This window comes from Camelus bactrianus, chromosome 13 (assembly GCF_048773025.1).
Source record: "Camelus bactrianus isolate YW-2024 breed Bactrian camel chromosome 13, ASM4877302v1, whole genome shotgun sequence".
Classification (NCBI taxonomy): Eukaryota; Metazoa; Chordata; class Mammalia; order Artiodactyla; family Camelidae; genus Camelus; species Camelus bactrianus.
Genome location: NC_133551.1, coordinates 14,400,384 through 14,413,746, shown reverse-complemented (window position 1 = coordinate 14,413,746; position 13,363 = coordinate 14,400,384).

Here is a 13,363-nt window from a genome sequence, read left to right as displayed (position 1 = left end):
TACCTGGCTGTGTATTATCTGACACAAAACTTCTTTATAAAAATTCAGATTTCATCAAGAAGTTGAAGTCGTCTACCAGACTAGCCAAAATACAAGTGTAAGAAAGCAAATAAACAATATATGAGAAGAATGAACTTTGTCTTGGTACTTTCGAGTATAAATTGATTTTGTTATTTTTGCCCAAAGTCTTAAGTTATATACTACTATACACAATATAAATAAAAACACATTTACTGGACCTCATTGATATGGAAGACACTATTAAGGAAGCTGGGAAGAGGAAATAAGTGGAGACCCCTGATGACTGGGAATGCGGGTTTTATTCCCGTAGTATTCCTTGGGAATTGACCTGGGCAGTAGGGCATTTGGGGACTGTGCTGTTGAGATGGAATTTCTGTCAGCACCATTGGTTCTGCTAGTGGGCTGGCACCTGCTTGGCCAGTGCTAAAGGCTGTGAATGTGCAGGTAAACATGAAGAAAACAGAAAAGATATAAGTGTAGGGCAACTGGCTTTTTATTGAGAGGGGGAAAAAGCCTTGAATTCCGTATTAGAAATAATAAATAACATACAACAGCCAGACTTTCCCTGTGTCCTTCCCACCCACCAACCACACAGCTCTGGAGGCAAAGCCTGCTAGCCTGTAGTACCCTCCCTGATGCTCTGGGGCAATAGTTGTGCTCTGGTGGAACTCGGCTGTAGGCTCTCCCCTTCCAGGGCAGGCTTTGATTTAGATCTATTTTCAGGACTACATCAAGTAGCTAATTGTGCATTAGTAAGAATCAGAAAAATAACTAAATGGTTACCATTGTTGTATTCTGAACAAGCTATAAAATGTGTAGGACTTAGTACAAAATGAAAATGAGGAGCCCCTGTTCAAAAATTAATAAGAATTTCACAACAGCAACAGCAAAGCATTACACCAGGTACAAGGATCTTCTAAGCATGGGGCTCTGTGCAAATGCACAGGTCTCATGCCCATGAAGCTCGCCCTGTCTACAGTCCAGGATAAAGTAGTGAGAGCACCTCTGGCGTAAAGCTTCTGCATGGGTTTTCCATTGTAGCCATATAGCACTCACTATTCATGGTCTAATAGTTGATCTAGTTACCAAGAAAATATAAGATTTGGAAATGAAACCTGGGCACCATCACCTCTGACAGGACATCTAGCTCCAGGAATAAATCTAAGCTTTCCCAGTAAAGAAAGAGGGAGGCCAGTGTGGGGAAGGACAGCCCCTAGTCAACCCCAGAGGTTCGAGTGACAGCAGGATTCCTGAAGAGAAAAGAGACCACATTAGCAACCATCTAACTGGCTGCTGCCCCTGGAGGTGGGCAGTTGGCAGTGTCACAAGCTAAGTATCTGCCTGCAGGGGTCTATCCAAGCTATGGGACCAAGGGTGGTGTACATTCACAACCTCAGCTATTCAGCCAGGACTGAGGAAACCACTTTCTCATGCTCCTACCCATGTTACCTGGTGTTGGCTGGTGTAACAACGCACGTGTAAATGGCAGGACCCAAACCACAGTGCCTGATGAGCATGCACTATGACGCCAGCATAAAATGGGACTCGGAAGCGCACAGCTCAAAGTAGCTGTGAAGTGAGCCAGGACTGCTGCAGCTCTAACAGGAAAGTCTGGTAGCTAATCTCCAAAAGGATTTCTAAAGATCCACAGCTCCTATTGTTCATGGCCTTGTGTAGTTGCCTCCCATGTTAGGGTATGGGATGGCCACAGTGCCTTGCTTTAATTAATAGAAAGGAGCAGAAATGATGGACAATGCTATTTTTTGTGTTCTTGGGAACCCTGAGCTGCCATTTACAAAATTCAGCCCTGGTGATAGACAGACCACGGGAGGGGTCCCCAAAACCATACAGAGAATGAATGAGGCCTAACTATCCCTGCTTCCCAGTCACATCTCAAGGTGACTCTCTTTGCAGTCATTAGCCTCCAAGCATGATCAGCAAAGAAATCCCCTATTTAAGCCCAGTAAACCAACAGAATTACGGAGAAGACAAAATGGTGTTTGTTTTAAATCACTAAGCTTTCAAATGGTTTGGTCCATAGCACTAGATCACTGAAACAACCAGTGATGGTATTAGTCAGGCTTCCATCTGGCAGTCAGAACCGCCATAGACATTACAGAATTGAGAGTTTATTACAGGGTTAATTGGGGCAGCAAAGAACTGAAGAAAGAATCAGAGAATCAGAAAGAAAGTTACTAACAAGCCTCCCTGGAGCAATGGAGTTGGTTTTCAGTGTTGGATGTTGGAAGCTAAGAAGGCCAAGACCTGGCCTGTGACCATGAGAGGGCTGGTGCAGAAGTTGTGGGAGACTGTTGCCTCTGCATAGCTGCCACCTTTGTGAGTTCGTTGCCAAGTGTCTTGTGGCGGGTCTGGGATCACGACAAGTCAGCAGACCAGCATTTGAGAAGGAGTTGGACATGGAGTTGGGAAGGGCAAGGCTGCCAGACCATCTGCATCGGCTTCTTACTGACTCCTCTCACCCCCTCCCTTCAGTTACCAGGGCTGTCGCACTTCTGCCTTCCAAATCTAAAGCAAACGTCTCTTTCCACCAAATCTAACCTAAAACCCTACAGTTTCTGTGAAATGTATTTCTATTTTCTCCAAGTTACCTTAGCAAAGTCAATTCAAACATGGAAACATGTAATGATGACACTGTTACACAGCAAGGAATTTCCTTATGTGGCAGTAAGTGGACCCTGTCCCTAACCTGATAATAAAAATGGAAGCAAACAGGAAACTATGAACTCCGGTGACCTGGCAAAGCACTCTCCACATCGGCTGCACTGATTACAGAACTTCCACTCCTATGAGGAACTGTGCAGGCATGTGGCATTGTGTTCACTTATCCAATAAATCCGTATCTTATAAGCCTCTTACACTGTTTATATGCTGATAAAGCCAAGCGAAAACAATATAAGAAGCAGTTTCCAAACGATATACACAGTTTCGATAGTAAATAGAAGAGGAAGAACTGCAAGGGCTTATGAATACAAATGAGAGAACTCAACTGTGTGAGATCAAGGAAAGAAAAGGAAAGAATGATTCAAGAAAGAAGGAGCAGTCAGTTGCTTTTTTATGTTTTTGTTTTTTTTAAGGGGGAAGTAGAAATTTATTGAAAAGAGTTTTGTTTATAAATGGGAGTCACATAATTAGCCTAACACACAAATGCAGCATAATTAATGCTATTAACCAAAATGTATGTTGTAAAATATCTAGGAAAATTATATAATTATAATGTGATTGAAGCCATTTAAAGTGAAGCTCTGCCCTCTTCTTTGGGCTTGGATATTTTTTCCGTTGTCACATCCATGTTTTCTGATTCAAAAAGGTAAAATATGTTAAGGCATATCAGATCTCTAGACTTCTTTTCCTCTGACAAACAGACATATTAACTTGTTCATAAATATTCTTTGTTACCGTGATCCAGTGTCACATAAAATTCACACTAACAAAATACATATGTATCACTTTGATGAAATGTATAACTAGTCTCAACATTACATGAAAATCCCAAATATAGTTACAAAAATAGATAATAGTATGAGCATACGAATAATCCATGTTTCTATGGTTGTAATGATGCCAGTGTTTTCATAATAGTCCCTTTTTCAAAAATTATAACTTGACCCAAGGATTTTATACTAAGATTTAATGTGGTTTTTGAGCTCTCAACCAGAGAAATTTTTTTTAAAGTGATTTTCAAAGAAAGATTTGACATTTCTTAGTATGAGACAAGTACAGAAGGAGGACTGACTTCCTCATTACACCGTCACTTCAATGTCCTCATGTTACTGGAACACACTTGCATGCAAGAGAGGGCCATCTGCATCCTTGGGTCTATGTCATGGGCTGTCTTACAGGGCAAACAACTTATCCAATTATGAGACTAGTCAATCATTTTTTGATTAATGTTGAAATATGGTCAGTGAATATAGCAACACAGTTATTAGTGACCTCAATAAGAGAAATCTTGGTAAAGAAAAACTGGGGAGTGAATAAATAGAGAAATTGTGTATCCACAATTCTTTCAAGAATCTTGACTGTGAAGCAGGGCATAGACAAGGAGTAGAAATTAGGGAAAGTAATATGTGGTCAAAAGAGGTTTAATTTGTAGTATAATTATAAAATTTGCTGTAAATAGTATAGAACTATTTTTTATTGAAGTACAGTCAGTCTACAACGTTGTGTCAGTTTTTGGTGTACAGCATAATAGCAGAACTATTTTGTTTTAAATTCTCTATATACTGAACTGATAAAAAATTTTAACAATTCTTTGTAATTAGACATTGGTATGATAACAACAAAAATTAAGCCTTAGTTTTCTCATCTGTAAAAATACTCACCTAATACCCACCTCAAGAGTTGTATAAATCTCATGAGATAATGCTAGGTACTTGGCCTCATTCCTGAGTGTACTTAGGGTTCAATTCATAGCAGCTCCCATGCTGAGAAGCTTTGTACTGTTGTACCCCAAACTGGAGGATCTTAGCACTGAGGGCCACCTGTCCATCAGTCAGGCAGGATGTTAAGCTCTTACTGTTTATCAACACTCTGTAGCTAGGCACTGTGGATAGAATGGTGAATGAAAAAATAGTCTAAGTCCTCATGGAGGTTAGAGCCTAACAGAAAGACAGACATGAAACAAATCACAAGATATAAATAATTACAAGTTATCAAGGTGGTCTTCAGTTTCATTCAGTAATTGTATATCCCATGATACGTATCAAGCCCATAAGCAAATAAAATTCTCAACTATCCACACCATTGACCTTCCATTCATATTCAGATATTTCAGGGGCATAAGTTTTTACCTTCAGTGTGACCCTTACTATTGGAACAAGATAGTATTTAGTATCCATCAGGATACCATTTCCCCCAAATCAACCATGCAGGCCCAAATCTGAGAACAAAAGATAGTACCCCAGATTCTAAGCTTAGAATATTGCAAGCCACATCTTTCTGCAGCAAGTGAGAGGTACTAGGTCAGCCAAAACTATAGTATCAACACCCACCAATTCTACCACCCTGACCACATCCCCACCCAGGAAGAGGACTAGGAGAGAGAGAAAGGGCTTGGCCTTTAGGGGAAGTGCAGTATTCTGAAAGGATGCTCCTGAGTAAAATGTAAATCTCAGGAAGCCATGTAAGTCAAGAGGTGGTAATCCTTTCACACCAACATTGCTGGACCACTGGATGGGCAGAGTTCCTGATGTTGCTGAAATGGAATAAAGGGCAGGAGAGTGAGGGTGGGAAAGGCTGATTTGCTAGCGTAACCACCTTCATACACAAAAGATTTCATGCATGTTTGATACATTAAGGAGTGTAGAGTTTCTTAGAGTGGAATTGTAGAATGTGACTGGGCTTAATCTTGAGATCTCTCATGTCAAGAGACTGTGTAGAGAAGAGAGCCTCATAGGATCCATCTGAGAACATGGTAGAGAACAACTTTTGAGCATCTACAATTCTGAGTGACATCTGAACCCATACAATAGCAGGGCAGGCTCACGAGGAAACACCAGCCCCTCTTACTCCTCAAGCGGAATACCCCTAGGAAAAGGGGGGACATACTGAGACTGAGGCCTTCTACTTCCTCTTCCCCTACTTCAAGTCAGAGGCACAAGTCTGGCTTGAGTTAGAGAAAGGGAAAGAGAAGTGTTGCAAGTAAAAGACAAATATCTTAAAATGAATAGGATTGGGTCTTAACCATCAAGCCAAAACTGTCTGAAAACTCAAAACGCACAGTACTAACGTAGCTGGGCTGTCATGTCAGCACGTCAGAGAAACTGCCACCCAGTGAGACAGGGGGGCTCAATAGAACACGGCTCCTTACAAGTACTGAAACACATTATTTTCCCATCCTTATACCCCGGAGAGCACGCATTTATGGTGCACAATTTTATGCTGACACAAATATACGGTGACAAAACAACTGATATCCAGGCTCCATTCCCTAGACACCAAACTCCTACTGTGTTTCCATTCCCTCCTTCCTGTAAAGAACACGTGTTCATCTCGCCAGCACCCATTGTCCCTTCCTCAGGCAAGGTCCAGGCATTTTTCATGCTGAATTTCTTGGCAAGTCCTTGTCTTCATTTCTAGTCAACCCTCCTACCATCACCCTCTACTTCTGGTGCCTGGTGAGGCTGCATCCCTTGGATTGGCCCCACTTCCCTCTATTTCTGGCTTCTGTTTCCATAGAATCCCAGTTCTTACCTAGGACCACCACACATACAACTCCATAAGGATTCATTCAAATCATATCGTGTATTAATGGTACCCCTGGAGTTTCACAATGCACAGCCTCTGTGTCCTCATGTGATGGAGGGCCACAGAATAAAACTGACATATGAAAAAACATGTAGTCTTTGTAGAAGATTGTAGACGTAGCAGGAAGCAGCTATGACAGCCTGTTACACATCTGTTCAAGGAACATCTGTTGCAAAATAATTATTTGAATTATTATCCCAGTGCCCTGTTTTCTTTAATAATCTATGTGATGATCTGTACAGTTCACACGTGCTACACACCATGTGTCCAGTTATCTACTGTCACATGGTACTGGAAATAAGGGAGTGGCCTTTACACAAAATTGTCATAGAGGCATATGAGAAACTGAAAAGTAGCAATTTGGTGATATGGAAGGACAGCCATCACTCACTCCATAATTTGAATATCTAGTTGGACTGGAAAACAGCAACAATCAAAATTCTGTGCTTCTCTCCAAACGTGAATCCATGCATGGTTTCTCAAATATGCCTGCATCCCAGATGGAACTTTCTTCCTAAAGTAAAATAAGGTGCTCCAGATTCCAGAGAGTCTAATATCAGGGCATAATGCCATCAGAGGGAAGTCCGCTATTGAATTTCCATTCCACGTGCAACCATGTGCAGCTTCTGTTCCATCACCATGAACATCTCTCTTTCTCATACACACACACACACACACACACACACACACACTTTTTAAGCCAACATGGAAAATGAGAGTAGTTTAGAGAGCTGTTTAGATACAGATTTGTCAATTTTGGTCAGGAAACAAAATAATTCTATAAAACAGACATCATTCTCTTCACCCATACCTCCTTCTGAATTTCTTATCTCTGAGAAAGAAAAATATCTCACCACATATTCATTCAAATGAGAGACCAGGAGACCATTCAATAACATCTCTTTTGTCGCTCCCCACCTCATTTTCAGTGATGCTGCCTCAGTTCAGCATCCATCATCATCTCCTGGATACAGATGGTCTCTACCTTGTCTCTCTGTCTTCATTCTCTGCTCTCCAACTATCACATTGCCCCCAATGTTACGAGCAAAACCAAAATAGCTCCCAAACTATTTTCAAAATAAAGTCTAATAAACAAAATAAAGTCTAAATGCCATGAAGGTGTAACTATGACTGTTTATACATGACTTTTCCCAGGCACCAAGCACAAAGGGACCAAAATATTTGTCAAATGATAAGTGTTAGGTCCACCACCATCTGGCCCTTTCCTCCACTTCCCTACCTCTTATTGTACCATCCTCTGGTCTCTTTAATCAAAGACTTTCAATTTTACATCTCTTGATCTTTCTCAGGAACACTGTACTCCCCTCATTCTTCTTCATTTCTCATCTTACCATCTTCAGATGTCTGCCTTCTGAACACATGCCCCTCTTTTAAAATCCCACTCCTACTGCCTTTCCTGGCTGCTTCCCCCTCTCTCAGGCAGAGTAGAGCACTCTTTCTTTTGTGTCCTACTCTCGATTCTTCCTATAGAATTTTAAATCTCAAGTGCATTTACTTGCTTTTACATTTGACATAAGCCTCCTTAGCCCTTATCAACTATGCAGGGAGCTCTTCGGATAACATGACTGCATCCTGCAAAGAGAGAATAAAAGAGGAGAGGGGGAAGGATGAAGTACTGAATATATGAACACACATACACATACAATAATTTCCCCATTCTTTTTCCTTGCCCTCTTACAACCAGTTAGTCACCAAGTCCTGTCAATACTGAATATCTCAAAAAGCTCTCTACCTGTTTTTATCCTTAGTTCATGCCCCCAGCATCTCTCACCTGGATTCCTACATAACCCTTTGCAAACAGAGCCACTATGCACCACTGTGTCAGCTGTACCCTGCCTGAAAGCACCCAGCCTTGTCAGGGGCAAGGAGACTGGGGATGGAATACAGTCCAAACTCAGCTCCTAAGTCTGAGGTTGAGCGGGGGCACTATTTGATCATTTGTCTGCCCAAAGGGGACACATTTTCTAATTCACAAGTTGTTTTTCTAATTCCTACCACATATGTGCTAGCAATGCAGCTTTGTTTCAACCATTCTTCATCCTGTAGTCAGAGTCTTTCTAAAGTACAAATCTTATCCTTCTACTCTCCTTTTCAAAATCTTCTAATGACTCTCCTTTGCACTCAGTGTGAAGTTCAAGCCCATGATATGACTGATAACGTCTTTCATGTTCCACCTCTTCTGCTTCGGTGTTGCGTCTCCAGTCACAGTTCTCACACTTTCTGACATTGTGTTTACTGGGTTCCATCCACCCTTTCCCTATCCCCAGGCTGTGAGATGATTTTCCGTCTCTTGGAACAACCGTCTCCATCACCCATCCATTTCTACGTCTGCAGTCACATGGATGACTCATGCTCATCCTTTGAGTCTTAGACGAGGTGTCAGTCCCCTGGGAAGAACTCTCTAACTTCTTCAGTCCCCCTTTGATTGGGTTAAGTTCCTCTCCCCTCACCTCATTCTTACCCCTTGGATAACACTTAACCTTCTATGTTTTAATTGACAATTTATTTGTCTTTGTTTCCTTCCAGATGGTGAGCTTCTTGAGGGCAGGAGACAATCTCTTATTATCACTGTACCCTCTATGCCTATCACTACTCTCAGTAAAACCTTGTTAAAGGAAAGCAGGGAAACTGTCTCTCCAGAGTTTCAGTTGTAAAGAATCAATCCCAGTGCTGACAAAAGGACCACAAAAGGAACCAGTAACAACCTTACTCTACGGGTTTACACTATAGGGAGACAGTGTTACGCCTTTAGACAGGAATGCTAAGTCACCCCACCCAACAAAAGCATCTTGAACTATATCCTCATTGCTACTGGAATGACAAACCTTTAGCCTAACATTTCCTCTTAAGTAATCTCCCAACTAGCCTTCAGCCTCTATTTAGGGTGATTCAAAATTTTTATACAAATATAGTTCTGCCTAATATATTCCTCCAATACCAATTGCTTCTATGCCCAGGATTTTACTTTAATCCTTCAAATTAGTTTCAAATATCTTAAGGTCAGATTCATTCAAAAGTAGCTAAAAACTTACTTCACACTTGAGAAAGGCAGTCCCTCTTCACTCTCCTACATCAGCTGGCCACTCTTCCCACACTCCTGCGTGAACAGCAACACTGGTCTGCCCAGGTGCCTGAGCTCAAATGCAGAAGTCATCTTTTCTTTGAAACGCTGTCCTTTCTATCTGATTTTTCATGGCTGACTCTCTTTGTACATCTCTGTTTAAAGATCTCCTCATCTCTGTCAGCCCAGTTCTAAGCAGCAACTCAGTCAACATCACATCCTTCATTTTAAAATTCTCTACAAGAAAACATAGGCAAAACATTATCTAACATAAATCTCAGCAATGTTCTCCTAGGTCAGTCTACTCAGGCAATGAAAATAAAAGCAAAAATAAACAAATGGGACCTAATTAAACTTGTAAGCTTTTGCACAGCAAAGGAAACCATAAGCAAAACAAAAAGACAACCTACAGAATGGGAGAAAATATTTGCAAAAGAGGAGACCGACAAGGGCTTAATTTCCAGAATATATAAACAGTTCATACAACTTAATAAGAGAAGAACAAACAACCCAATACAAAAAAGGGCAGAAAACCTAAACAAGCAATTGTCCAATGAAGACATACAAATGGCCAATAGGCACATGGAAAAAATTCTCAAAATGGCTAATTATCAGAGAAATGCAAATCAAAACTACAGTGAAGTAACACCTCACACCAGTCAGAATGGCCATCATTCAGAAGTCCACAAACAATAACTGCCAGAGAGGGTGTGGAGAAAAGGCAACCGTCCTACACTGCTGGTGGGAATGTAGTTTGGTGTAGCCATTGTGGAAAATGTATGGAGATTCCTCAAAAGACTAAACATAGACTTCACATATGATCCAGCCATCCCACTCCTGGGCATGTAACTGGAGGGAGACTTAATTGAAAAAGATACATGCACCCAATACAAGCAGCACTATTTACAATAGCAAAGACATGGAAACAACCCAAATGTCCATGGCTCTGGCTCTAACTCCTCCATTTCCAGCCCTGCCTCCCGCCAAGGTTATAGCCACCAGCATACCCTGAGGAAAGACGTAATTTCTGTTCACATCAAATCCAGCTCTCCCACCAAAAGCACTGGACACAGACTCTATAGGGATGCCCTCACAGAAGAACACCCCTTCCAGACTGCAATAGGTAACTATTTCACCTAAATTCATAGAGATGTAAAAAGTTAGCAAAATGAAAGACAGAGGAACTGATCTCATTTGAAAGAGCAGAAGAAAACTCCTGAAAAAATTAAAATGAAACAGAAACAAACAATGTACCAGATGAAGAATTCGAAGCATTGCTAATAAAAATACTAACCGAATTATGGAAAACAATAGATGAACACAGTCCGAATTTTAACAAGAAACTAAAAAGTAAGTAAAAGAACCAGTCAGAACTGAAGAACAACAACTGAAATGAAAAGCACACTGGAAGGAATGAGCAGCAGACTAAGCGACATAGGAGAAGGCACAAGTGGTCTGGAGGACAGAATAACGGAGGTCACCCGATTAGAACAGCAAAAAGAAAAAAAGATTTAAATGAAACAGTTTAAGGGAATCTCTAAGACAACAGCAAGCACGCCAGTATTTATATTATAGGGGTCTGAGAAGAAGAGAGAGAAAGGGGTCAAATATGTATTTGATGAAATGATGGCTGAAAACTTCAATAGCTGAAGAAAGACTGTTTGACAAGATTCCACATCTATTCATGATAAAAACTCTCATCAAAGTTGTTGAAGGAATATATCTCAATACAACATAGGCCATTTATGATAAGCCCATGGCTAACGTCATACTCATGGTGAAACACAGAAAGCCTTTCCTCTGAATTCAAGAACAAGACAAGGGTGCCTACTCTAACCACTTCTATTTAACATAGTATGGGAGGTCCTAGCCACAATAATCAGAAAAGAAAAGAAATAAAAAGCATCCAAATTGGAAGGGAAGAAGTAAAACTGGAACTATTTGCAGGTGACATGATACTATGTATAGAACACCCTAAAGTCCCCACCAAGAAACTATTAGAACTGATAAATAAATTCAGTGAAGTTGAAGGATACAAAATTAATATGTAGAAGTCTGTTGCTTTTCTATACACTAGTAACAGACTATCAGGAAGAGAAAGCAAGAGTACAAGCCCTTTAAAAATCACATCAAAAAGAATAAGATACTTAAGAATAAACTTAACCAAGGAGGTGGCCTATACTCTGAAAACTATAAAACACTGATAAAGGAAAGAAATTGAAGATGATACAAAGAAATGAGAAGATATCCTGTGTTCTTGGATTGGAAAAATTAATATTGTTAAAATGTAATACTACCCAAAGCAATCTACAGATTTAATCTACAGATAGCATTCACTATCAAAATACCCAGGACACTTTTCACAGAACTAGAAAAAATAATCCTAAAATTTATATGGAGCCACAAAAGACCTAGAATTTCTAAAGCAATCCTGGGGAAAAAGAACAAACGTGGAGGCATAACCCTTCCATACTTCAGACAATACTACAATGCCATAGTAATCAAAGCAGTATGGTATTGGTACAAAAAACAGACAGAACTAGTCCTTAAGCCATTTTGGTTCTACTTTTGTGTATGGTGTAAGGGAGTGTCCTTACTTCATTGAGTTACATGACGCTGTTCAGCTTTGCTAACATCACTTGCTGAACAGACCATCTTTTCTCCATTGGATATTCTTGCCTTCTTTGTCATTGATTGACAATAGGTACATGGGTTTATTTTTGGGCTCTCTAGTCTGTTCCAGTGATCTATATATTTTTTGTGCCAGTACCATGCTGTCTTGATTAGTGTAGTTTTGTAGAATAGTCTGAAGTCAGGAAGCATGATACCTCTAGCTTTGTTCTTTTTCCTCCAGATTGCTATGGCAATTTGGGGTCTTTCATGATTCCCATGTTATTTTATTTACAATTGCCAAGATATAGAAGCAACTCAAGTGTCCATCAACAGGTGAATAGATAAAGAAAATATGATATATGTACATACAATGGAATACTACTCAGCCATAAAAAAGAATAAAATTTTGCCATTTGTAACAACTTGAATGGACTTGGAGGGTATTATTAGCATAGGGTATTAGTGAGGTAAGTCAGACAGAGAAAGACAAGTGCTATATAATTTTATTTATATGTGTAATATAAAAATAAAACAAATTCATGAATATAACAAAAAAGAAACAGATTCACAAATACAGAGAATAAACCAGTGGTTACCAGTGGAGATAGAGGAGTAGGGAAAGCAAGATAGGGGTAGGGGATTAAGAGGTACAAACTACTATATATAAAATAAATACACTACAAAGATATCTTGTACAATATAGGGAATATAGCCAAATTTTATCATAACTATAAATGTAATATAATATATAAAAATTGTGAATCAGTATATTGTATACCTGAAACTTATATAATATTGTACACCAGCTATACCTCAATTTAGAAAAAAAAAAGAATCATGTAAGTGTTAAATGACCGAGAAAAGGGTCAGGTTTAGATTCATCTGACTCCTAAGACAGCTCACAACACTATGTGTACAAGTATTCCAAGCTAAGAAACATTGGCAAATTTGTGTTCAATTCCAAAAAACAACTCTAATTGAAGTATATTAAGTTTTCAAGTTATACAAAGGCTTAAAGTATTCAATTCTATTTGAAAACTGATATATTCAAACAGTTATCATGGTAGGTAACCAAAAAACCCATTTGCTCCTTGACTCACAGCTGTCCCCAAACACTCAGCTTATATCACTTCCTTCTAAAGGAAGAATATAAATACTAATTAACTGTCACTCCCACTCTAGTTCCTTTATTCATTTTGTTTTGTTTTTCTTTTTAAGCTGGCCTTTTTCATCTGTTATTTCCTTGTGCTTTTCATTTCAGTTCCTCATTCTTCCATAGAATTCATTTCCCATTGGATGACAATGACAATTATCGCAATGAATGGCCACCATGATGAGGATGATGACTACACAATCAAAAAGAATTGCTCAGTTCAATAA